Below are 27,566 nucleotides of genomic sequence, written 5' to 3' on the forward strand. Positions count from 1 at the left end.
CATGCGTTGCCCCTTGTGCAATGAAGGGATCATTTAATGCAGATGGTATAGAGAACATATGTTGTATGTGGAAGGAGAATGTAAGCCCTGCTTTTTCATGCCATTTTATTCCTGAGGGCACCACTATGATTTTTAACTTTTCTTCATAAGTTCCTTTTTTGTTTAGCTTACCCCGCCTGCTACTGATTGCTGTAGTTCTGTCTTTAACCATGTGCTCTCTGACTTTGCCCTGCAGGTTAATTTCCCCAGCACGTTTGGCTGAAGTTATTAAAAAATAGTACAAATGGTTATCATCACAGTCTGCTAGGACATATCTGAACCTTGGCTCAGGTCTGACCTGAAGGTAAGAACAGAAGGCTGCAGAGCTAAGGATGCTTAGGAGCAGATGGATTTAACTTCAGAGTGACATTTCCTACTAAGATAAGTACGATTGCTAAGAAAGGAGAACACTTAAGACTGCTGGACAAGGCTGCCATTAGGTGATAAGATGCAAAGGCCAACAACAGCTATTGTGCTTGTGCTATCTAATGATCTGTACTCAAAATGGCACAGAGAAAAGGGGAAGCTAAATTTGTTCATCCAAGATAAGACAACCCAGCTGATTGACAATGGCCGACACCCAGGGCACTGCACCCTGGATGTAGCAGAAAATTAAGTAGGCTGAAGAACTCCAACTAGTGTAAAGTGGGAAGGTATGGGTGGAAAAGGGAGAGGGGACAAGACCTGAAGACAAGATGTGTCTTTCCAGCTAGAACAGTCAAGAGAGGAAAATAGGCGATTCCCATGTGGGAGAGGTGTGGGTCAGTGACACATGTGGCATTTTATATATGGAGGTGTGATTTCACACCATTCCATGCTAGATTTGACCTAAGCTTTTTTTCTTTATTCTTAATACAATATTTTTAATTGGCCTACTTGGCTTTAATTAAACTATAGCACTTTTACGGCCATATATAGAGCACTGATGTGGATAGAAATGTTCCACTGAAAACAATACCTGTGCATGAGGTGGTTTGCTGTGTGGCCATGCCCTCAGGGCATATTGGGAATCTGGATCATATAGAGTCATATACGGGCAGGTGTTGAAATGTGTGAGAAGCAGAGCAGTGATTTGGCCTGGCAGGTGATGCGCTGGCCTGGGAGCAAGGAGCCTCTACTCTGCTTTTCAGCAGTGCTGTGCTGGGACTCATGAATTCATTACCCTTTGTATCCTTTTCCCTCTCTCTGTTGGTTTTGTCTGTTCACACATTAAGTGAGTGTCTGTCCATTGGTGCACAAAAGAGCCTTGACCTTCACTGCTCTCACTGTATGATCCCACTGGTATAAATAATGCATACAGTTTTTAACAGCCCTACCTACAGCAGTCGGTAGAGACGAGCACTTTTTTAAAGCCCAAAGCATGCTAAGATACCTTCCCTTAGATGGGAAGCTTTCCAGACCAAGAAGTTGATGTGCTGCTGGAGTATGTTGCCCTTAAGTAATAACAGTGGATCCATATGAATAATTTCAGAACCATAATAGGACAGTTTAGCTCTGGATCCAAACCCAAGATGTGCAGCTCAGTGTCAATTTCCATTGAGTGCTGCTTTGAACTGGACCCCAGGGTCATTACATGTGGTTCTGTCATCAAATAGCCATAAAAATGCCATGTATAGTATTAATTTTAGTAGTGAACCTGTATCATCATCGTTTAACCTCAGTGACTTTCCACAGAGAACTGTTGAAAGGGGGCTGCCAATTTGCTTCATGATTAAAATCAAGGCTAGGAAGAGTGTGAGTCTGTATATGCGCGCGCGCGCGCACACACACACATATGTATATACATATTTGTATATTAATCCAAGGCAGAAATCTCATGGGTCAAAACTTGAAATGCAGAGAATAAACCCCATTGCACTTACGCGTCCCAGCTGGCACAGTAGTCAGTCTGGGAGACCAGCCCCTCTTGCCTAACACTTTCCAGGGACATATTTGGCTATTTTTGCTGTAAACCCTTGTAATCATCGGGAAGGGAAAGGAAAGCAGTGGCAATTCCATTTTACCCTTTAGTTTTAACGAAGGGTTGAGGGCCATATTCAGGTTGCTTGCAGCTTCAGTGTCTTCAGGAGTTTGTGCTGCAAACGCTAGGCCTGTTCTTTAGCAGCTGCAGATGTAAACATACAGCAATCGAGCATTTAATTTAACTTTGTGGGGCTGCATAACTTCCAGATTCTGAGGCAAATTGGCTGCTATTAAAGGGAAACACTGATGTTTAAATATACATTCATTCCAGCGAAAGACTGGAGGAACTTTTTAATATTTATGGTGCAATAATTGATCTTTTACCACTGTCAAAAGCTGTTAAAGACTTATCAGCTTGCTATTTCAGCACCATATGCTCTACACAAGTTCCTCACCATGTGTCTTTCCTGCACTTTAGGGGAAGAACATTTGTTAGAATATCAAAACAGAGAATCACTTCTTCAAATGATGGTGCCTGTGTAGATGTGTGGGACTTTGCCATAAGCCCTCATTTGTATCCAGACCTCTTGAGTATGGAGAGGTCTAGGGGAGGTACAGTTGGGTCTTTGTGTTGTGAAGCGTGGTAATAGTATTTTGTCAGAAAAAATTGTCTTTGAATTTGCTTTAACGTTGGCCACAATAACTTAATGCAGTGCTGTTGTGAAGGTACTGAACTGCAGCCTTGGGGTAGAGCAAATGTTCTTTCCACTGGCACATTCGCCTCATCTAGCTTTTATTGTCACTGCTGAAGTCCTGGTCTTGAATCTTAGGGCTTAGCTGGGCCAATTAGAGGTCTCCTCTGGTAAGGAGAATTCAAGTGGGCCCAAGTCAGTGTAAGCAGACCCTGTGGTATCTCACCTCCACAAGGCCAGTGGGGAGGGAGTTTGTATTCTGCAGGTCTCAGCCTGGGAATATATGGAACATGTAGGTGTCTGCGTTGCATTTTTGCCTTCTAGTGGAGTGTGGAAGAGTCTTAGAGAGCTTCCCTGTCACCTGAGCATGTTTCCATCACAATCCCTCTCTGCCAGCCTCACCCTCATTTTCTGCATAGAAATGCTTAATTAAAATAAAAAGGACTGAGAAACGAGTTAGAAAGAAGCAATAGTAGGGTGAGAAGAAGAGATAATTAAATTGGATTTCTACTTATTGTATAGTGAATTTCTAGAGAAAAAGGGATGGAATGGGTTTCTGTAGTTCATTAACATCTTGCTTAAAGGGTCAGCCATACCGTAGCTGGTGAAGAGAGGAAGAAGCCAAGCCTTTGGTGAGTCTTGTGTCTAGTCATAAGATAATCATGGTCTTTCTAAAGACCCTGAAGTATTGAAGAATTACAGGGCTCCTTCAGTGGTGGCCCTGTGCTATACCCCCACCTGAGAGTTTGGGCTGTGTCCATTTTTTTGAAGGTATATAATTTTGCAGTCCAAGCTTGCAAAGTCTGGAGCAGAAGAAAAATGCATGCAGATTTCAGAGCACCCTCAGCTGCTGCCTCCACCAGGAAAGTCCTTGCAGGATTCAGGCCAAGATGTAGTTGGCTGGGGGTCTTCATAGACTAAGGCCAGATGGACCTATTATGGATGGCTAATTGGATTTCTCCCTCAAGGAAAGCTGGGAGGTGTGAGGCACTCCGTTCCTCTTCTTTTTATCTATGTGATTTGGGCCCTTTCCTCTTTCAAATTCCAGTAAAAAATCCCTGCCATAACATCTCAGAAGGAGGTTACTGTGGCAACCTTAACTTTTGCTTTTTTGGCTGTGCAGCAGGTATTGTTGTACCTTATTATGAGACAATTTTTGAAGATTGTGGAGCTTTTACAAATCTGCTTGTTCTCCACAGGGAAGGAGAAAAGTTCTGATGGGTGGTAGTGTTTGCCCCGGCAGCTCCATCAAATTCAGAGCTCCTCTTTTAGGTGAAATTACAGCCCTCCTTCATTTTGCTGATCTTTCATCAGGTTTTCTTCCTCTCCCTAACCTCCCAGTGACCTATTCTCTCAGAGAGCATCTAAGAGCGTTTATAGACCTCCTGTAACTCAGAAGTGCCTTTGAAGACTAGGATGTTAAACTGTGATCTTTTTTTTCCTGCTGTTTTTCCTCTTAGCCTTTCTCTCTGATTTTAGCCATGTTCTCTGGATGCTGGTTTCCTCTGATGCACAGCTGGCTGTCAGAGTCAAGAGAGACTTTTGGAAGCAGCATGGAAGTAGAAGTCACTTAAGGTAAGCTTCCTGACAACAGTGTGGTGACTGTTTTTTCAAAGTCGTGTTTTGCTGTGGGGACTGTTTTGAACTAAATTAAATTATCTGAGTGTGAAACAATCTAGCATGATCCTTGATGGATAGCCCAAGGCTGGGAGTGATGGGGGAGGAGTAACATCCTCCAAAACTGCTATGTGTGTATGTTTTTATATTCACCTGTAACTGGATGAGGTTTGTTTATATGCAGTAAAACAAGATGAGGCAAAAGCTCTGAGAAAAGGAGGAAACGGAAAGGTGTCCCAAAGCACCACTGTTTGTGGACTGCTTTCTAACAAGACTGGCAAGGCCAAAAGAAGTAGAGAAATTTGGGAGAAGTTACCATGGCAGCTTTACTTCATGTTAGTTGGGGTAACACCTGACATGAAGACTGATAGGCTTAAAACCGCAGCATCTGTGTGCCTGGTGTATTGATGTGGTGCTGTAAGCATAAGGCTGGGAGCCAGGACACCTGGGTTCCGTATCCAGCTTCTCTACTGCAACCCTAGGGATGTTACTCATTTTTCCTCATGGCTCTTGTCTGCTTCATCTGCTGAGATTGTTGACTTGCCACTGCAGATGCTGTCCCCTGTATTTGAACAGTGCCTGACGCAACAGGGCTTTACTTCTTATTGAAAGGTTTCTTAGGTTCAGTAATGATATCTGATGCTGAAGAAATGCCACCCCTCAGTCATTTTGATTTGGGGATGAGTCAAGCTCTGTAATATTCAAAAGGGTCACAGCAAAGCATTCGGTCCCAGCCCGGCTTCCAGTGGAAGGAGTTTGGGAATGCAGGATGTAGTCAGGCACCACATTCTGGATCTGATGGCCTGCTTTGGACAAATGCATAGGTGTTAAGATCTTTTACCAGCACTTGATGGGGAAGATTATTCAAGGCCATGGCATGATTCTGGAAGAGAGCTAAGTCCATCTCTGAGCATCCAGTGAATCTATGGCACTTGGCTGGAAGGTGGCAGGTTCAGGTCTGAGTCCCTGCCACGATGGACTTCAGGTTGAGTGTCCAACACTTCAAACAAGCATCTTGGATGCTGATCTGTTTTCTGTTTCTCATAGCAAAAGGCAGAAACACGGAACAACTGTTGCATAAGTACGTGGTGTGCATAGTGGCAATGTTTCTCACTTGTGGTTCACAGCTGTGATTCTTTCCCACCAGTCTTTAGAGGCAAGTTTCTCTTTTCTCTTTCAGAGAATAGAGATTGAAGACAAAAAGGACTTGGGGAAACAGATAAGTCATCAGCACAGATAGTCCAATGATGCTTTTATCACGTGGTATGGACTCAGTCTCAGGCTTAGTTGTGCATAATGCAACTTGAGATCCTAAAGACAAAGCTACTGCTCCCTTGGTCTTGCATTCCTTATGCAGCTTGGATACCTTTTAACATCACAGGGAGATCTGGAAATCTGTCAAAAATGCAAGATTGAGCCTTATGTGACCACACGTCCTTTCTGCTAATAATTTAAAATGCCAGGCAGCTGCATGTTTATTTAGGCAATGTATCAATGTATGTTTCAATAACATAGTAAAATATTTCTCAGCAGTGTGTAGCAAGGGGGGACTTCGGCTCTTTGTGCCCTTTGACTAGCTTTGTTGCAAATTTTCTACTTTATTTGAAGAATTTTTTTTTCCCAGAAATGCAGAAAGCGTTGACAAATCTGTGAAAGCATGTTGAAATTCAGGGGTGCTACACAACAGTCAGAGATCACAAACTTAATTCATTACTATTTACGTTGCATTTCACTACAACTTAATTGATTCAATGCCTCATTCATTAGGCAGAACAGGAAAAGGTTTTCCTATTGAAGGCCCCACTGCAGGCACTGCAGACAAGCCCTTGGGAGTCACTAAGTAAACACAGATCCTATGGAAATCCCCAAGATACTTCTTTACATCCCACATGCTCGTTGATATTTGGAATTGCTGCCTGAAAGCAATGATGGCTAATTCAAGAACACAACACCACAAAGCATGGCAGAAACCATGCACATTTGGCCCATGCATTGCTAGGGGAAGAAAAAGGTTCATGATGCTGTCTTAAGTAAATCATTGTCCTAGATTATAAGCTTGAGAGCATGAATTGTCTTTTAACCTGCATTTTCTGTATTCTTTACCAGGTGCCAAGATGGATGTAGTGAACAAAATTTTGTGTAGGGTTGACTGACTTATCTAAATTACATTAGGCAATAGAGATCTGCATAGGGTAGGAATAGGAGGGATTTTGCACCCCAAACAACTTGTCTGTTAAGTACAGTTTATGGTGCTTTCCTTTTTTCCTTGTGTGCCTTAGTATGACTCTGTCTCCTATATAAGTTTGTTCTTGCCAAACTTGTAGGAACTTAATATCTTTTTGAATGTCTCAGTTGTTGCTGAATTTAAATTAAACTGGTCAACAAGTTCAGTAATTCCTGGGTGTGGGTGGACAGAGGGCATGAACAGTACCTGCCTCTTCTTGGGAGATGAGACTAATAAAAAATGTCGTATTTTGTTTCCTGCTCTCAATTAATAATGTTGCTCATAAAACAAAATCTGCTTTCTTAGAAGTATTGTTTTAGAATTTAGAATGCAGTAGCAAGTGTGACTCCCCAAGGCAATTGTTTTCTTCTTACAACTTCTTAAATATATGTTCCTAGGACAGTACTAAAATGAAGTAGAGGATTCACTTTAGACAAGGTATTAGATGATGTGTGTAACATAATTACTATGGAAATTGCTGTAACCACTACAGCTAGGTATAAAGTTTGTTTCTTGCCTTTGGTAATTTAGGGTTCTTTTTTTCACTAGATTTTATGATCCTGAATTAGAAGAATTAGATTCAGTTGCAAAAAAAGTCAAAAAAGAAAATAACTGTGTGCAGTTCTTTTAAAAAAAGGCAATAGATAAATGATACCACAGCATTCCACCTTTTTTCCCCCCTCCCAGTGAGCTCTGTTACATTTTCTCAGTCTGGTAATACTTTTCAAAACTGCTGGTCCTGCAAACTCAGCCTGAGGTTTTAAAAAATGAAGGTTCTGTGCTCCTGTGCCCAGAGCATCATACATAATCAGGAAAAACTAGTGGAAGTGGAAAGAAGTGGAATTTTGGCTTTATCTCATGCTTCTAGCACTGAAAACATGTCTTTTGTTTTATATTTTTTCCTCGAAGCTGTATTTTTTCTTCTGGACCTAATTCTAGCAATTTGTTTATTTGGAAAATATGACCAAGGTTTGGCGCTAGAAAACACTTCTGGCTACAGCTGTGGAAAGAATCTCAAGAATGACAGGAAGCAAGCTTTTTCCTCACTCTTTTTTTTTTTTTTTTTTCTTTCAGAGTAAAATAGTATGTCTGGTTTCATCCAAAGTCTCTGAAGCCCATAGGAATGTCACCAATATGGTGGGGTGTGAAACCAGCACTTGCATTGTACCAGGGACTCTGTACAATGAACAGATTTGGGGTTTATATCCAGTATTAAATTTCTACCAGTTGACAAATCCAGTGTATTAATTTTCATCCATTCAATACATAGCCAAAGGCTTTCTTGGAACTGATGGTGAATTTATTAAGACTGGTAGCTGGCCTTTGTTTTTGCATCTGTATTCTCATTCCTAAAAATACTGGCTTAGTCTCTCGATTGCAGAAGGCATTGACTTTGAGGTTTGGGAACTGATAAAATCTGTTTTACAGGAGAGAACGATATTCCTATCACTGCTTTTGGGGATAATTGGAGCTAAAAGCTGTCTGGTTTCTGTTGGAGGGCAGCAATCAGATCTATGGTATTTATTTTTGCTCACTGCATCTTTCAGATATCTCAGTAAAGCCCTTCTCTGTTTAGACATCTGGCTTTGTCTCATTAACTTGATGAGCCTCGATGCTCCATTCATCCATTTCTCCCATAAACAGTTCTGTGTCTCATTTTCCTGCTGCCTCCTTTTCACAGGATGCATGCTTATCTACAAATTTCTACTCCTTCCTAGCTTAAATCTCACCTGAAAATTAATTTAAGACTGCCCACGGTAAGCAAAGCAATAACAATCTTTGTGTTAGCTCCTCAGCTGGCAGATTTAGTCATGGGCTGAAATTTTTTTGAGCCTTGAGTCAGGTTTGACTCTGGAAAGATAAAACTGCTCTGCTGAGATGCTTTCTCTTACAGGTAGGCAACATCAAGGTCTGGCATAAAAGAACTATTAATTTTCTAGGGATTTTAGACTTGGGTCTTTAGTATGATGGATTTGAAATCTATGGCAATTAGAATAAATTCCTTTATTTCCCAAAATTAAAGGTGAATTTTCCCGTGTACCATTCCATAAGGGCAAGATTTTACTGTGAAGCTTGCAGGAATCTCTCTCTCACACACATATTGAAGCAGGTCTCTTTCTCTTATAAAACTTGATAAAAAGGACCATTATTATCCTTGCAGTCTTCAGTGCATTCTGCAGTTTCTTAGTTGGCTCAACTTCCACTTCTCTAATCCTTTAAAATTCTTCAAGGACAGACTGGGGAAGAATGGATAAGCATCTGTTCTTGTTGTGGTACTTTACTGTTCTGCATGAAATGAAGCCTTGCTACCTTCAAAGACCTATTCCCTTTCCTTTCCAGGGCAGTGGCTCAAAATATTTTAAGAGGGACATTTTTCTGTTTAACTGTATCTGTGCTGTGCCGGTAGCATGCAGCGCAGTGAGATTCCTCTTAAAGCTTTATTGCATACCACATTTGGGACAGGATGTCAGCTCTGCACCCGTCCTCGGTAGCACCTGTAAAAATGTCTGCCACTAAAGTGACAATAAGGGATGACAGGATGGAGCTGGGAGGTAGCAGCAGGAGTTCAGTAGTCTTCTCTGCCTTCAGTTTCCTTCTTTTTTTGTTTTGGGCTAGATCCCGAACAGATGAGTTTCAAACAGGATGGAAGTGTTGCTGTGTGGGAGGGTCAGGAATGGGAGAGAGGGAATGGGGGAGACATTAAAAGACACTGTGGGGGTGCACACACCTGCACTGTCCCAGGCTGAGAAGCTCCAGGTGATGGTGGCTGAGCTAAGGCTCCCTAGGTGGATGCAGGCACAGGCAGAGACATGTCATCTACCCATCCGCCTGCGGCCCGTCACAGCTCTGAGGCTTCAGCAGTTTGCCTCCAGTGACAGCGAGCAGGGAGCTCTGTACTGGAGGGTTTGGTGAACTCCTGGGTGTCTTTTGGGCTGGGTCTGCTGTTCAGCACCCACTCAGCAAGTGCTGTCTGCCGGTCCCTCTGCTTCCCTCAGGCCCAGCATTAGGCTTCTCAGCGCCGTCTCTGTAGCGCTCCTGTTAAGACCCTGAGTGGGGTGTTGGGGCACAGGGGATTTTGGAGCACCAGCGGGTCTTGCTCCCTGGCTAGGACTGATGGTGCATTGGAGGCTCAAGAGCTGAGCTTGCAGCTCTGCCCAAGGACCTGAAATCTAAGTCTGTACAAGTCCTTGGGAAGTGTTGATCCAAGACCAGCTCTACCATTATGAATGGACTGGTAGTTGAGAAATGTACTACCAAGCCACTCATCATGTCCTGGCCTCCTGTTGCCGACTCCTTTGACCCTTCTATACCGTCACTGACTTCAGAGAAGTTACTCAGAGAATGAAGTCCTATAACTTTGCATAGGAATATCTATTACTCTGGAGATGAGCATCTGTTCTTTTATTCACCTCAGGATAGATGCTAGACATAAAGGCTGGTACTCCAAGATCTATCTGTGGTCTCCACAAGACATACTGTTTTAATGGAGCCCTTTGTGCCAAGTCAAACCTGGAAGTCTCCTCCTTTTTGATTTTTACCAATGTTAAGTAATGCCCAACGGGGATTCAAATCGCATCAAGCAAAGTTCTGGGCTGATTTCTTCCGATGGTCCATCACTGCTAACTGATAAATCTATTACATAAGCAGGAAAGCCATGTGGGACAGAGGATGTTCAACATAATTTGTATAGATAATCCATAAACGCTGTCCTGCTGGGAAACAGAACAGAAAACACTGCTGCTTTGGCAATGAAAGATCTGAGGATAACACACCAAATCCTGTAATTAAATGACTTTTAGTGTTCCTAAATGTTATGTTTCATCTAGACTTCCTAAATAGAATTAATTAGAAGCTAATTAAAAGAGCCTCCTGCTTTCTTTCAAAGTATCTTTCTGGTATTGACTATAGTGAGTTTATCTATTCACAGAGCACCATGAATCACTCCCCTGTTTAAGAAAAAAATTGATTGCTGTTCTAATACTTATTGAACACCTATAACAGATGTTTAAATCTCTACAAGCTTGAGATAATTAAAATAATAAATCTGTACTCATTTGACAAGACTGTTAGCAGGAATCAAAGATATAAATAATGTAGTGGAGCTGAGAGACATTATTCTGCCAAGTGTTATGATCATGTTCTTATGGAAATTGCAAGCCCGATTCTACAGTCCCTATTTAGGCAATGCTCCCATCAGATGATGTTGTCATGAATAAGGCAGTGTTCAGTAAAGATGCCAGGATCGGGGCTTAGGACTGTGTAACAGCAAGCACCTCAAGAGCCTGGCCCTCCACCGCAGGGCTAGTGCCTCAGCGCTTAGCTGTCCTTGCCTGTATCTTCTAGGAGAACTGGACACAGATAGCTTGTCCTTTTCTTAGCCTATGTTTTGCTTTGGTGAATTAATTATTTGGAGTAGTGTGTGGGCACCTGCATTTGCACTTTGTGGTGCTTGGCTGTCAAGGTGTGCCTCACAGGCTGGGAAATGTCACCTTATACCTAGCCTAGGGGAAGAGATGTGGTGAGAGGAGACTCAGCTTCCATTTCCCTTCCTTCCTTTGCAGGAACAAACCTACATCTCCTGTTTCATCAGAAGGAGCCCCTGTGACCACCCCTCCAGCCCTCCAGGAGGGAGCTAGCACAGCCCCAAGCTGGGATGCTGTGCGGAAGAACTCAGGAGTGACTAGGCCCAAGAAAAAGAGGTTGCGCTCCTGAAACCTGATAATCAGAGCACTCCTAGGGCTGTGGTATGTCCCCGACTCAAGGCTTTTGTATCATTGACTATTTTTGACCAAAATATGAATGGCTCTTGAAACAGGGACTGAAAACCACCTCTTGCTTCTTCCAGCTGAGTACCTGAAGGAGACCCCAAATCAAGGGTGCTACCAAGATGCTGCAACTTCTTGACCATGGTGAAGATGTACCTTTGTCTCCATGGAATCTAGCACTCTTGGAATCTCTTTCTTTCAGCTTCTGAAAGGAGCTGGGTGCCAAGATCAGCAAAGAAGTACCCGTAGGTTAGCCGTGGCCTTGAATAAATCATGAAGTGCAACCCTGACATGGCCTTGCTTGGCTGGCTGTTGGGGTGGTAGCGCTGGAGTTGCACATGCCATGCTTTACTCCCCAGTGCCAGAACCAGAGGGGTATCGATCGCTTTCATTACACCAACAAAGTTAGTGAATTATCTCTCTGGGTACTGAGAATGAAAGCACAGGCAAAACAGAACATTGCACAGGCGGGAAGGCAAGGTCTGCCACCTCTGTGCACATGGAGAGAAGTTCCCATGGTGGCTTTTCTACCCAGGGGCTTGAAAGTAGTTGGTTTTAATAATTTTGTGTGAAGCCCAAGAAGACACTAGAGTGATGTAAGTTACTCTCCCATCCACCCAGCCCCTGACCAAGGAGCACATCTAACAGAGATGACGAAGGCCAGGAGAAACAGACATCCATGGAGAAGCTGAAAAAATGAAGTGACGTTCATCCAAGAGGAACCTCTAACACTGTAACACTGTCTTTTTCTAAAAGAGCTATGGGACTAGAGGTCTTGATTCACATAGTGAGACTCGTATGACAATAGCTAGACAAGGAAACAAACAAAAAACCATTTTAAGAAATATCAGTGTTTGCTTTCATCTCACCACAGTGGTAGCCTTGCGATTAGTTGTGACATTCTCCTGTTTTCAGACTAATGGGTATGTTAAACTGTGTTTTGTACATAATTTCTGGCACCATGTCAGCTTCTTAAGATCACTTGAAAGGGAGATCAGTGGGAAGAATACGACAGCAGAGCTTGGAAAATAACTTTGCAAGTGTCTCGTTTTTCCTCTCCTCCAGCCTTCATGCACTCCTGCAAGAATCCTGGCTGGCAAAGGAGATAGAGCACTTAAGCTCGAGGCAACACCAGCCACGCGCTTTATGAGTGGGTCGCACTTCGTGGTGTGAGGTGCTCACCTCTGCTGCAGTTGCACACATCCCTGTTTGGGCCTGCTGAGTCCCTGGCAGCGTCTCTGTGGCCCTATGGCTCTTTGCCGTGCTGTGATATTTGTGCTTTCAGGTGCTCTATTTGTGCTGTGACTTGTTTTCCCCCCCACACCTTCCCCTGTAGCTCTGTTAGCAAAAGAAATCTACCAGCACTTCATTCATCATGTTTTTTTTTTCTTCCATGGCAAATATATATAAATAAATAAATCTTTGTCAAGGGAACTCTAATGGTATGCTCCTATGTGGATAATTATTACTTCCCTGTCAGCAGAAGGTTATAAAAATTTTTCTTTTGGGAAAATGCAGTAGAGGCTTTTTTCCTGGCAGGCAAATATTGTACAGATGTTCTTCTCTGGATAATACAGCTGAAATGCTCCTTGTAGGATAACCTGACATAAATGCTTCTGTTAGGCTGATTTCTGTGTCACTGAAAGACTGTTGACTGTTTTCCTAGGAGGAAAAAAAGCTTTCTATGGTTTCCTAGTATTGGGAAAACATTATTCAGGCACCTGGTTCTGTCAGAAAAATACAAATAAAAAATGCTATTTTTTTCCTGTTAAATGCGTCAGAGTCTTGGTTCAGAAAAGCTGTTAAACACATGCTTAAATCTGTCTGTATTTACAGGGCCAGATTCTTACCTGCTCAGCTGTTGACTAGCTGCAGAGCAGGGATTGCTCAGCTAACCAGTTTCCTCAGTGCTGCAAGTACAAGTTCACAAGTGAAGTGGAAGATTCCCTAGCTGAGTGGAACGCTTTGCTGCTAGAGCCATGGTTTAGCTGACACTGGCAACAGTTTCAGCTGGCTTGGCTGGATGGACTTTTTCCTGGAAACAGCTGTCTTGCATTGAATCATCCCAGGCAAGTTATCTGAAGTAAAACATCACCTTCTGGAGTGTCTGTGGTGGGGAAGATGGAAAGCCAAACCTTGCCATGTTATAAACTTTCTTATTTTCTGTCCCCAGCTGCAGCTGGATGATGCTGCAATGCCCAGCCCTAAGCCCCGACGCTTAGGAGTGTCTGGAGGGAATTGCAGATGGCAGGTGTCTTGTTTATTCTGTGGTGCCCCTGTGTGCACCCTGTATTTTTGGGTGGGGGGAGGTTGCCTATCTCTCTCTCTAAACATGAACTGCAGCTGACGTAGTTGCCTTGTGTCGGGCATCACGGGAGCCAGGAGGAGAGGAGCCCAGAAGAGCATGTTGGTCAAGGGCAGCGTGCCTGTGCATGGTGGCTGCCGTCTCTGATGCTTGTTTCTGAGCCTGATTTTGTCTAACTTGTAGAAGTGCATTTCAGAAGGTGGCTTCCCCCCCCCCCCCCCCCCAATTCTTCTCTTCCAACCCTTTTTTGCCACTGGGGGTGGGGAATGGAGAGACTGCTTTGGGCATTTCAGGTACTTTTGACTATCAGCTGTATAATGGAAGTGTTTGAGATTAAAGAGTAGGCCTTATTTGCTGACATGAATCAATGTGCTGTGCATGATGTGTGTACAGGAGAAAGAGCTACTCGAGAAAATTATTGCTTTTCACTCTCTTAATTACTGCTGCTCTGAGGTCTAGGCTCGGGTCTAAGTGCTGTTTCTCAGCTGCTTTGTGTCCAAGACAGAGTAAAACGGTTCTGAAAATTAAGAGGAAATGAAAAATGATTTGTGGTTCAGACAGGTCTAATTTGGTCTCACTCCTTTCTGTCAGTCTGCCCCCTCCTTGTGAACTCAGTGGAGTCATGCGTGCAGGTGGGTGGTGGCATCTCTGCCCTTGCAACGGAGCTGAGCAGCAGTGGCTGCCCGGGGAAGATTGCTGCAGAGCTGGACTGAGCAGATTTGACATTGTGGTTTTTTCTGTAGGACAAAGACTTGGGTGTGACTTTGTGAAAACTGCTGTCAAAGGCGCTCTGCCTCAGCTTTGTGTCCTGGTGCTCAGCGAAGGTGGTGGTTGCCCCAGAAGAAAGCTAAAATGTGCTGCTTGCTCTCTGCCATGGAGAAAGAATAGTGTGAGGAAATTGGACAAATGTTAAAGCCAGTGGAGCTCACCTAAGGCAAAAGATGGTGGATGAGCAATTTCCTGGAAAAGCAGACAAAACAATGGCCTGTTTAAAGGAATTGGACCCACTGAATGGATCTCATTGTGTAACGAAGGTATTTCTCTGTCCTCTCATATAATTTTTTGTTAGTTGGTTCAGAGAAGGGGAGGAAGCGCTGAAATGGTGATCTTTGAGCAAAAGCACAAGCAGGGGTGAAGCATGCAGATTTAGGCAGAGGGCATTTGACTGAGCAGAGCAGGCAGGATTCCTGAGGCTGCTGGGCATGTGCAGTGAGGACAATAATATGCTTGAAAATGAAGCGGAAAAATTAGCCTTTAAAGAAGCCGCGTGCTAGGAGGAGTGAGGGAGGTTGATGGAGTCATATTGCTTTCATACAAGTACAAGGAATAAAATCCCCAAAGGCACTGGTGCTGCAGGGATGAAGAGGCTGTTGAAGCAAATGCTTTGGAGGGAAAATACGCTGTTGGTGCAGTTTGGATCTGAGAGTGACCATGGCTAGGAGGAAGCACAAGGATGCCTGATGGGCACAGGGGCTGGGAGCAGGACATGGGAATTCCAGTTTGCGGACTCTTGCTCCACCCCCAAAGCTTTGAATGTATATAAACTTGTTCCAGACTCTTATGATCTGCCTTCTCTCTCTGCCTTTCTCACGAGGAATACCTTCCTGCAGACCAGTATAGAGTTTAGCTATCAATCCCTGACAACGCAGCATCTTTACTGGATTAACCTCCCCCAAACCAGCAATGACATACGTGAGACTGCCTCATCCCCTCCAACTCATTTGAGTTGTTATAAATGAGTAAAGCTGAACTTGGAGGAGAGAGAAGAATTCCTCATAAATTTTAAGCAAATGGGGAATCCAAAGTAAAAGATTTCCCCAAGGTTTAAACCATTATTGCTTTGATGGGAAGTCACAACTAGGAGTTGTTCAGGCCCTGGGGGATGTATTTAAAGTACAGCTCTGCACAGTGTAGTGTGAAAGAGGCCTGCTAGCCTTACTATTTCTCTTCCTCTATTAATGAGAAATGTTTGCTTACAGAGCAAGAAGAGCACTCTGTCTGCCCAGCCTGATAACCTGACCACCAAACTACAGGGAGGGTCACGTCCCTCTTGCTTGTGTGTGACAACCCGCCTTTTCAGAGCTAGGTTCGCGCTGGAAATAAACTTCCTCGAGGTAATTGTAGTTCATAACTTGTTTTTGGAAGAGGCTTTCAGTTTTCACGTATTTCTTTCCAGCAGTAGATGGCAGCAATTTTCTTAGTCCTAATCTGATAAGATCTGTATGTTAATTGCTGTAAATTAATGTATTTTAAAAGGTAAAGGCTTCAGTTGCCCTTTGCAGCAGTCATTATTAACTAAGATGTCATCCCTGCTGTCCTCCAGTTAGTCTAGTGCTGGGCAACAGCACAGACCAGTGCCTGAGCCTGCCCATCCTGTGCTTGCCTTCTGAAAAGCCCAGCCAGCGCCAGGGATGCTCGCTGCCTCAGCCTCCATGCTGGCGAGGCAGCGTGGGACCGACAGCCGGCCGAGCTGGCCCCGGGGGCTCTCGGCCATTGGTGGTGCCACCAGGCACGAGCAAGACATAGACCAGCCTCCAGCTCCTTTGGGATAGCACAGGTGTGGGAAAACATGTGGGCCCACATCCTCACCTTCAGCTAGGAGGGGAAGTAGATAGCTTGGCAAATAATGAAGTACAAAAAACCCTATGATGAATGACTACTTAAACAAAGGCTGAAGAAAAAGAAAAGAGCAGAAATGATCCAGCTCAGAAATAATTAGTCTGTGTGTATTATTCTAAGCTGACTTTTCCCCCTTGTACATGCTGTACATGTATTTTCAGAAGATGGTCATTAAGAGACACATTTTTAAATGAAATGTTCGTGATCAGTATAAAGGTTTGCAACAAGAGGTAGGAACTGTAAGAAATAAATTGAGCAACATTACTATATGAATCTGAAATATAATGGCTCCTGTTATGTGTGCACAGAAATAATGATGTTGAAATTAGGGAAGCTTCATCAACTTTAAATGAATGACTGATCTCCAGTGGACAGAGAGAAAACTGATTTTAATGATTATTTTAAACTAACATTTGGTGTAATAAATGTTTAATGCATTTGTTCTAAAACAGAATTAACTGCCGTGCCATGTCTTATTCATGGCACAAGCACTGCTTCTATTCAGCAGTTTCCCTATCCTTTCTTTCTCCCAAAGTCTACAGTAAGTTGGGATTTTTAAAGTTGATCCATTTCAGAATGTCTGATACATATACCCCGTACTACTGCTTTTGATGATATGTCTGGTTGATTTGGCTGTGTCGTGTGAAATGCAAGCGCAAGGCCAAGAATCAGACAAATTTATAATTGGGTGATTTTATTAAAACCATATTAAGCTCTGTTCACCCTGAAACATTGCAGGAATTATGACCTGCAGCTTTGCAGTCACCTGTCTTCCATTTCTGGTTGTGTATTAGGAACCCGCATGCTATTTGACATTTAAAAATATCCTGTGGTATAATACAGGCAGGTGAAGGAGACTGACCTGTCCAAAATCAGAAAGAGAATTAGAAAGGGAAGTGGGGGGTAGGGGGGAAGAGAAGGATCCTTGAATAACTTGGGCATCGTCACCATCCCAATCATTGTGGACAGCTGACCTATCTAACAAGGGAGATAAAACCTTTTCCTTAATCATTAAAGGAAATCAGGTGTATGATCTGAGCTTGTGGGAACTGGTAAAAATGCTCTTGCCTGCATCTTGGATAAGTGACTAGTTGTAATATTATGCCCTTAATCAAAGAAAAACAATCAAGGGCTCGCTACTGTCCTCTAACGCCTCAAGGAGCTCCTCCATCCCTGTTTTTGCTCTTCTACTCTGGCTGCTTTTATGTTCTCCCAAGCGTACTCAAAGGGCGAGAGTGCTCGTGGGACTGGACGTTCACTGGTGAAGCTGTTTGTCTGCTTGCAGGTGCTCCTTTTGACCTTGCCCTGTTTCCCCTGCTAAAAAGATCACGTACACAGTGAGCAGAGCTGTTGTTGAGCCACCTTTATGCCTATATATCAAACAGCCTACCTTTCCTGTGATAACAGGGCCATTTCACAGCCAGCTGTTCCTGGCAGAGAAATGCAGGCAAACAAATATGCCGGTGCATTTCCAGGGGTGCTCGCAGACTGTGCAGCTCAGAGCAGGGAGGTGAGCAGGAGGCAGCCCCTGCGGCGCAGGGCAAAGGGGCTCGTTTAGGAGGAGGTGGCTGGGAGGATGCAGAGCAGGAACCATCTGCCAGGTGGGAGGAGAGGGATGAGCTCAGACACTGAAATGACTTGTCCTGGCACTCGTACACAGCTGGTGCGAGCAGAAAGCAGCAGAGGACCAGGTTGTTGTGTCCAAGTCATTTAGGTGTTTTGATTTTCACCTTCTAAGTGAGATTTAGACTTTTTATTTATTTATCTGCTTGATGCTTCTGAAATGTTCTCTCCCTGACAACATTACCAATATGGCACTTGTGTTTTCTGGAAACAGGCCATTTAATACCTAATACATTCTCCTTAGGGCCTGGACTGAAGTGATTTTGGTCACTGAAATGCTTCATGCTGCATGTGATGGGGTCTGTGCTCATCTTCTCCATGACTGCTCAGCAGGCTGGTTCCTCCCTGGAGTCCTACGCTTTTCTGCCCCTCGCTACTGCCAGCACTGTAGTTGTTTGGTATGTGATGGCCTAGGGCTGTTTGTTGACCATGTGCAGCTGTAGATGCGGTGAAGGGTTTGTTTGTAGCTTTGCAGTAAACGCTGCATGGGGATCTGTGCCAGCAGGGACCAGCTCCCTTTGTGGGGCATGAAATGTAAGTGCTCTTATTATCAAACATGCACCACGCTCTCACGGAGCACGGGCTGCGTCTGCTGGGAAGTTGAAAGGCACTGAGTTTGCTTTAGACAAGTAAACTTGCAATATGAATTCTCCCTCTCCAAGATCCCTATATCCCTCATGATGCAGTCCTTTGAGCAAGGACTGTCATATACTACATGGCTGTGGAGCTTATCACAATAGGACTCTGGCTCGGCTGATGCCTCTAGATACCAGCATGAAATAAATATTAATAACACTGGAGCCTCCCTGCTTACTATATTCCTATTTTAAGCCTTCTTACTACTGCTCCTTTGCAGCTGGAGAAATGGATGCAAAATCCTCTCCTCCTTTCAAATAAGGCTAGAGCTAAAAGTGAAAGGGAGCCAAAAAGGGCAGCTGATATAATTACAGGCATAAGGGGACTTTCATTTGAGACAATATTAGGCAAGATAAAATCCACTTAATTCTAAGAGCAGACTAATAAACTGCAGTGTGACAGAAGGATGTATAATAATGAATGGCACAGAGAGGGTCAGCAGGGTTATTCCTCACTGTGTGTTTGCAGTATACAAAAGGGATGCTCAATGAAACTCAAAGGTGACAAGCTTGAAATAGATAAATGAATTCTTTTTATACTGTGCAAAACTTAACCTGTAGATCTCAATTCCACGAGATCCTGTGTTGTTATGAGATAGACACAAAACTGGTGAGGGTTTTACATGCCACACTTATTAGATCTATTCAATTCATTTAAAAGCAATTTAACTTCATGTTTTAGCCAGAAATCAGAGGCAGCTGTGTTTCAGAAGCAGAAGCAGGCAACTTCCTTCAAAAATCTTATAAAACATAAAGTGAAGACTATACCAAGAACAACATTTAGCTTTCAAAACTATGTATCTTTCCGTTATGCCTGCTAAGAGGTGCTAAGCAGGGTACAGGTTGATGAGGCTTGTTAAACCATGTGCTCTGAAATAACTGTGCAGGCTCAGAAATACTGATTTGCAATTGTTTTTTATACTTTCCTTGGAATCAGCCAGCTTAAGAAAGCAAGCTCCCTGTTTTGTTCTGATACAGCAAGTGTTTTACTCTCTTTATCAGAGGAGATTGTGCCTATCTAATGGAGAGCATATTTGGCTTTGTTTTTGGGATACAGATGATTAAATTCTGATTCCCGAGGCAAAAAAGAACCTGCCTTTCCTCTAGTTCTGCTCACTTGATGGAATTGCCAAAACTCACCCTTTCCTCTGTTGGAAAGGGAGCCGACTGGAAAATCTGTGCTGAACGCAAGCGTACTGTACTAGGTGGTTCTTTTTTTTTTTCACTTTTATGATTGTTGTTGCACTTGATGTTTATTTTTGCTTTCTAGTACTTGCTAGAAGATTCTCACCACTGGAACAAAAGTGGTGGAAATATTTAATGCATGACATTATTCATCTTTACATATTAGTGGAAGTAGGATAAATGACTGCAGATTTTACTTTGTTCTAAAATTGATTACATCTCTTTTGCATGCTTCATATTATATGGGGGGATTTCAGTCACGCATATGATTTAGTTATCTTAGGGCACTGAGTTGTACCTGCGACTCTGAAGCCTGAGAGAATTGGATAGGTTCAGTGCTAACGTGGCAGAGTAAGGGTGAATTCTGTATAGAAGGAGAAAAGTAGGTCAAGCTACTTGATGCAGTTTGCATTGACTCCTACAAACCCAGGGCTAGATTCTGATCTCGGTTACATTAGCACTGACTCCACTCAAGAGTTACCAAGGAAATAGCCAGGCCCACCAGGTGTATTCATTCAGGCAGACAAAAACTGTTGCTTTCTTTTGGCCTATTGATTTTGTTGATGATTATCACATGTTCAGCAACATGGACTACCAGACCCAAGACATCCTGGACACACGGCCACTGTTCATGTTAAGCAACTCTGTAGCTCAGATAACTGTGCTGCATGCATTTGCTAAGTACCATGTGAGATACTGTGAACATACCGCTTTGGACTGCCACGGTTGGCAAATCCGGACTACAGTCCGATTCAAAGCCCTCCTGTATCAGTAGCACTCCCGCAATGCAACTGAGCTCTGAATCTGGCCATTTCTAAAGGTACCTGTGATGTTTGGTAATGTTGATAGGCAATTCCTCATTGTACTGAAAAGCAAAATTGATGGCTGTTGTCTTATACGTGGAGGATCTGATTTACCAGGAGCATAGTCAGTAGTTCAAGGGAGGTGATTATCCTTTTCTGCTCAGCACTTATTGGATAGCATTTTGAATACCGTGTCCAGTTTTGGGCCCTCCAATTCAAGAAAGACGCCAATAAACTGTAGTGAGTTTAGCAGAGGGCCCCTAAGATCGCTGGGAGCTGGAGCACTTGCCCAGTGGTGAAAGGCTGAGGGAACCAGGCTTGTTCAACCTGGAAGGAGGTGGCTTTGGGGAGACCCAGTAGCAGCCTCTCAGTACCTGTGAGGAAGCATCAAGGAGCCTGGCTCTTCACAGTGGTGTGTGGTGGAAGGATGAGGGGCAGTGGTCATAACTTCAAATAGGACTGGATGTAAGGGAAGCTTTTTTCCGCATGAAGGCAGTGAAGCTGTGAAACAGGGGGGCCCGGGGAGGTTGTGCACTCTCTATCCTTGGAGTTTTTCAAGACCCAGTGGGATCTTGAAAGCCCTGAGAGTAAACCGGTCTGATCTCATGGCTGACCCTGCTTTGAGCAGGGCGTTGGACTAGAGACCTCCTGGAGTGACTTCTAGCCTGAATGATCCTATGGTCCTAAGCAATTTACATTCCTGTGGGAACTGCAACCCCTGGGGAGTCTGTGTCGCAGTGGGCCAGGCTGTGCTTGGTGGAGGACAGGAATCTGGTCCTGTCCAGAGGTTCTTTGGTGTTTGTAGCTCAGTGTGAGCTGCTTATATCTCCAAAGTCTCTGGTATCATATCTGTGGTGTCACTAAAACACCAGCTAGTGTGTCAGAAGAAAGGCTGTGCATCCTGAGCATATGTTGCATAAACCTTATTCCTAAATCTTCTTTCTGGGGTGCATCTTACGCTGGGGGTCGGAACCATTAAAACACCTGGTGATTTTTTCACCCGAGTATTTGGTACTAAATTATTTCCAGTCACGTAACACCTTTGTGGCTGAGAAGATGCAAATAATGATCCAGAGATATTCACTGCTTACAGTGAAACTAGCAGTTTATTTAGCTTCATCCCATTAATACAATTAAATCTGAGATGATGATCACTGATCACTGCACAGCTTCACAGGAATGCCTGGGCACTTGATACGGTAAAAAGTTTATTTTCTCAGACAGGGTTTGGACAGATGCAATAAAACTGAATCCTGTCTGTCTCTGGAGATTTCTGATGCAATCACTGAAATCCATGTGTAAATCAGTAAAGAACCTGGTCCTCCAGTTTATTTTGAGCGAGGAACTCTAGCTACAATACTAGTGGAGTGCTTACTTCTAAAGCTATTGTAGAGCTAAATTTTGGTCAATGAGATGCCTTCAGTCCCATAGAGACCTTTGAACAGAAAGTTACTGTACTTTTTGTAGTTTTTTTTATTTTGTAAGGGGGAGATATTCCCACCGGTGCTTAGGAAAATAAAACAAGAACCAGATGAAGAGGAGGAAGGTGAAATGTCAAATGTCTCAACCCGTCCTGCTTAGTACCGAACACCGGCATCTGTTGAATACAGAAGGCAACCGAAATAACTCTGGTGTTTGTTTTACAATCAGCTAGTTTACACGGAGGAGCAGCAGGGGAATTCAGTGAGCTGGCATTGTTGGCCATTTTAATTTTCAAATGCAGCTGAACAATCAATTTTGATTATCAGTCTCACTAACTTTCTTACTAAATACAAATCAAGTCATTCAAAGGACTTGGGTTTGCATCTAATTATTAAAGTCAGTGAATTGGAAACCACTTTTCACTCCCAGTTTTGAACCGTTTGCTGCATGTAAGTCATGTCACCCAAAATACCGATCCCACAGAGTATTCATCTAATCCATCTGGTGGTGCAACCAGTTGAGGGACTCAAAATAACAAGAAAATTGTTTACCTTTCTAAATAGGATATGGAATGACTTTCTTGCCTCTTTACAGCAGCTCAAACATTTACAGAAACTTGTTAAGCTGCTTAGAGAGAGGATTGTTTGTCCAGGTAATGCTTCTTTCAGTAAGTTAAGCTGCAAGGAAAGCAGATGCTTGACTTCATGGAATTTGGGGGATTCTGGAGAAATTGCCTCTGGGAGAAATTTAAATAAATTAATGGAGAGCTTCTGATTTCTTTCCTTCTCTGTCTTTATTTTGAGCAAGTTATTCCCTCTCTATGCAGATGGGTCTGCAACACTCATAAGAAAGTAATTTAATTATGTAAAGCTGCTCCAGGTAAATATTATTTGCAGGTGGCTGAAAAATTTTGGATTATACTAATTTGCCAAGAATAACCTCCCTCTTTTCACTCTTGGCGGAGATATGTTTTTAGTCGTCATCAAGGTAAGCCGCAGATTGTATACTCCTCTCTTTGTCTTTTTACCCATTTTGACTGTTTTCTTTCTTTGTGATTTTTAAATGGTAACCCTGCAGGCGCTGTGCACATAACTGAAGTAAGCAATCTGCTTGTTTATCCCTGTTTTCCATTAATTAGATATGTGCAATCTAAATTTCCTACTGAAAAACATGAGATGACATGCTAAGAGGCCAAATCTGCTTTCCCTCACAAGGCTGAACCGCCAGTGTTGGAGGAGACACCTCCAGAGCAGGGGCACAGCAGTGTTTGTAGCCATCACAGCCTGGGCTGGACAGCGAGCGGAGGGCAAACAAGTCGCACTGGAAGAGACTGGAGGAGTAACTCAAGAGGCACCTACCTTTGGCAGCACCTGGGTGAGCCTTCATGTCCTTTGGGTTTGCTGCAGGCTGGATGCACTGGAAGGCGACGCACGTCTGCAGGACACATGAAGCCATGGTGTTGTCCCTGGGCAGTGTGAAATGGTGCTCCACGAGTTTCACCCCCTGCCTGAGCAGGGCTCATAGATGTCGCTCCTGGATGCTTTTCGGTAGCCAGATTTCTTTTTTCCTACTTTGTTCAGTGTTGACCTAGTGACTCGAATCTTCACTTTTATAAATAACCAAGGTGCAAATCCTAACCTGAATAGTTACTTCTGACCTATGGACAGCACAGGTACGGCCTAAAGGTACTGCTATTTGCTAAGGGATCTCTGTGGTCCCCAGAGACAATTTAATTCAGAAATGGCCCAGCTCTGCAGTGGCCACATATTCAAAATGGGCTGGTCATCAGCTGTCAGGTTCAGCCAAGAACTGAAGAATCTGCTAAGAGTGAACTTCCTAAGAAGAAACTGAAGAGATCTTGTGCTGGTTTTGGCTGGGGTAGAGTTAATGTTCCCCACAGTAGCTAGCACGGGGCCATGGTTTGGCTGTGTGCTGGAAGCAGTGCTGGTAACCCAGGGATGTTTGGTTCCTGCTGAGCAGCGCTGACACCGAGCCAAGGCCGTGGCTGCCTCTCACCCCACCCCAGCAGCGAGCAGCCCGGGGGGCACAAGGAGCTGGGAGGGGACCCGGCCGGGACAGCTGAGCCCAGCTGCCCAAGGGAGAGCCCACAGCCTATGGCCTCACGCTCAGCACACGGAGCTGGGGGAAGGAGGAGGAAGGGGGGGACGTTGGGAGCGATGGCGTTTGGCTGCCCAAGGCACCGTGACGCGGGATGGAGCCCTGCTCTCCTGGGGATGGCTGAGCACCTGCCTGCCCGTGGGAAGCACTGAATGGATCCCTTCTTTTGCTTTGCTTGCGTGCGCGGCTTTTGCTTTATCCATTAAGTTGTCTTAAGGAAGAACTTTTTTTACAACAAGGGTGGTGAAACACTGGCACAGGTTGCCCAAGAGGTGGTAGATGCCCCATCCCTGGAAACATTCAAGGTCAGGTTGGACGGGGCTCTGAGCAGCCTGATCTAGTTGAAGATGTCTGGGCTCATTGGAGGGGCGTTGGACTAGATGACCCTGAAAGGTCCCTTCCAACCCAAAATATTCTGTGATTCTATGATCTCAACCCACGAGTTCTCTCACTTTTACCCTTCTGATTCTCTCCCCTGTCCCACCGGGGGGAGTGAGCGAGCGGCGATGTGGGGCTTAGTTGCCAGCTGGGGTTAAACCGCGACAGATCTTCATGTAACAGGCAAAAGCAGACTGTTTTCAGCCTGCCCACAAATGAGAAGAGAGGAGAGGGAATAGCCTCAGCTCTCAGTGTGCAGAACGGCAGGTAAGTGGAGAATTTAATGAAGGCACGGGTCAGTGAAAATCAAGCTCTGATGTAAGTCATGAGGCAATCATAGGAAAGGAAAGCAAGATCTTTGGAACTAGAAGAAACTAGTGCTGGTTTTTGAGGTTCTTCTGTTGCAGCAAGGACACCAAGCTGGATGAATACCCCAAAGGTATTCTCCTGCCCCTGGAAGTGACAGGAGATACTCAGTCTCTCCTTCCCAGTTTGTGCAGGATCAAGTGCTGTTTTAAGCATCCTGGCTGTTGTAACTGAGTAGCCTGGTCTTGGTCACCAGTGTCTGGGTGAAGAGCCTGTAGGCAGGAGTCTCACCTGTGCAGGAGACCTTGCTGCCTCCTGGCAGGGTCAGTGGGCTTGGACACTTTGGTCTGGATCCATTGACAAAGCTGAGCAATGCGCTTTGTGAGCTTGGGGCTGACTGCTTTTTACTGAAAGGGATAAATAAGTGGTTCTTTGAAACTAATGGCCTCTTTTGTCTGCATATATATACATGCCATAATGCCATTGCAATGCTGTAACAACCTCCCTGATGTCAGACTGCCCTTGTACGCATTCACATTAATGAGCTGTCGCGTACTAACTCCCTGCCCAGCCCACACCCTCTTCCCTCTCGCCTTCCCTCTGTTGCTTTGAATCATTTTTCTTTCGCTTGCTTGTTGCTTGCCTGCAGTGATGGGTGTGTGCCCTTTTGCTCACTGGGAGTCTGGCAGTAAATCATACGTTTGCTTTTTTTTTCTTTTTACATTCGGGAGCAGCTGCTCTGATTAGCTTGAAGCAGAATAAAAGACCTATAAATGGGGAGAATCCTGAAGGTAAGTACTTTACTGTGGACTTAATGTCAAGGTACAGTACACATAGTAGCTTTTACAGGGACCATTTAAAAGCTGTTATCCACTGTATATTTTAGCGGCAGGACATAATTCAGACATCTGATTGACTGCCCTTGAACGTTGATTCTTGCTCTACAATTTTTATTTTTAATAAACCTTGATCTGAGAACTTTTGAGAACATCATATATTGTGTTCATCACCCTTAGTGGATTACTTCTGCTGTCTGAGTTGTGCCAGATTTGTGGTGACAATAAGGCAGAGGAAGGAATGGCAAGCTCTATCAGATGAGCAGTGGAAAAGTCACTCCTGTGAATTTGAGGACTGCTTTTCACTGCAGAAAGTGTTATTTCTGATATTACTCCAGGGAGGACATGATTCAGTGATCTCGGATACCTGCAGAGACTACGACACCATCTTAGTCCCTCTCTCAGGAATGGGGAAATGACAGCGACCTCCAGGGTACCCTCAATAGGCAAAGCATTGCTATTCTGAAGCACTGAGTCCAGGGATTTAACACAAGGATTTAGGAAGGGAACTGGACTTGAAAGGTACTTCAGAAAGCTGTCAATCAATGGTCTATAGCTTTCAAGTCAGACTGTTGTTCTTGAATGTATTGTTGCAGTAGTCTTTAAACTGAGTCTTCCTCACAGCATCTCTTGTAAAATTATGGTGCTTCCTAGAACCCTTTTCCTGCCCCTGTTCCCATCTGCCCCCAGACACACTCTCTGTGTTTTCCTTGGTGTTTGCAGAGTTCAGTGTCTGACCAAGTCTTTCTTCATCCCTCCAGAGAAGTGGTGTTGCATGGGGTGGGGTGTTTGAGCAGCTCCTGCAACCTGAGGGCTTTTAATGCACAGCCTCTCTGGGGCTCTCCAGATATGCTGATCACCAGAATCCTCCCCAAAAGCATGATTTTCACCCAATTTTACACCTAATCTGCTTCCACTCCCCCTCTCACGGTCATGAGAGATGCTGACCAGGGTTTCTCCACCAGTATGCACTCTGTGCTCCATTTTTCAGTTGTTTTTATCATGTCCCCATCACCCCACCATTTCACACAGCTGCTTTGACTCCTCTTCATGCTGTTCCCTAGCTCAGCAAAGAGCTCCCTGTTTCCCAGCCCCTGCCCTTTTCTTGAGTCTTGGGATGTGTTCACCTTAGAAGGTTTCAGACTGTAGGGTTTACAGTGCAGTGGGTGTTTCTTTGGATCTTACGAAGTGCTTTAAGTCAATGTTGTGATTCTGCTGCTTGAGCTAAGGCTGTCTCTGATGTGCCCACTCCAAAGCTGTGGTTATTTAAATTCCGAGACAGCTGACATGTCTGCTCTGCTCAGGTGGCTGGTGCTGTACATTGATTTCCAAATAGTGGCTTCTTTATTTTGGAAGTACAAGAGGTGCATGTGGCCCTAAGCAGTTCAATGGAAGCTGCACACTGGAGGTTTGATGGAGGTGGAAGCTGAAGAGCATGGGCAGTATGTGCCTGCATGGAGCAGACATACCTATGCACTTGTCTTCCACCTGTTTTCTGCCAGGAAATATTACTACTCAAAATAGAAATTAAACAAGTAGTTTCAGCATGCATGTTCTGTTTCCTTTAAGACAGGGTATAACTCTAGTGTGCTTGGTATTGCCAAGTACTGGCATTTTTACATAGGTAAGAAACCTTCAAGAATGACATACACTAAACAGCTTCTTACAGAAATTCAAGCCAATTTTAGAATATTACTGTGTTATCACAAGCCAAAAGCATTGGCAATCAAAGGTGTTTTTGAAGCTGTGAGCTCCAGTTCCACTGACTTGTTTTGGTTTTTTTGTCTTTGATAACACTCATTGCTTTTGAGGAAATGAACTCACTGACAGCTTGGAGGGCAGGACTGGCTTAGGCATAGTGAAAAAAAACCAAAATGTTTGTCATGGTTCAACCCCAGCCGGCAGCTAAGCCCCACACAGCCGCTCACTCACTCCCCCCCAGTGGGATGGGGGAGAGAATCGGAAGGGTAAAAGTGAGAAAACTCGTGGGCTGAGATGAAGACAGTTTAAGAGGTAAAGCAAAAGCCGCGCACGCAAGCAAAGCAAAAGAAGGGATCCATTCAGTGCTTCCCACGGGCAGGCAGGTGCTCAGCCAT

Source organism: Pelecanus crispus, chromosome 13 (assembly GCF_030463565.1).
Source record: "Pelecanus crispus isolate bPelCri1 chromosome 13, bPelCri1.pri, whole genome shotgun sequence".
NCBI classification, from domain to species: Eukaryota; Metazoa; Chordata; class Aves; order Pelecaniformes; family Pelecanidae; genus Pelecanus; species Pelecanus crispus.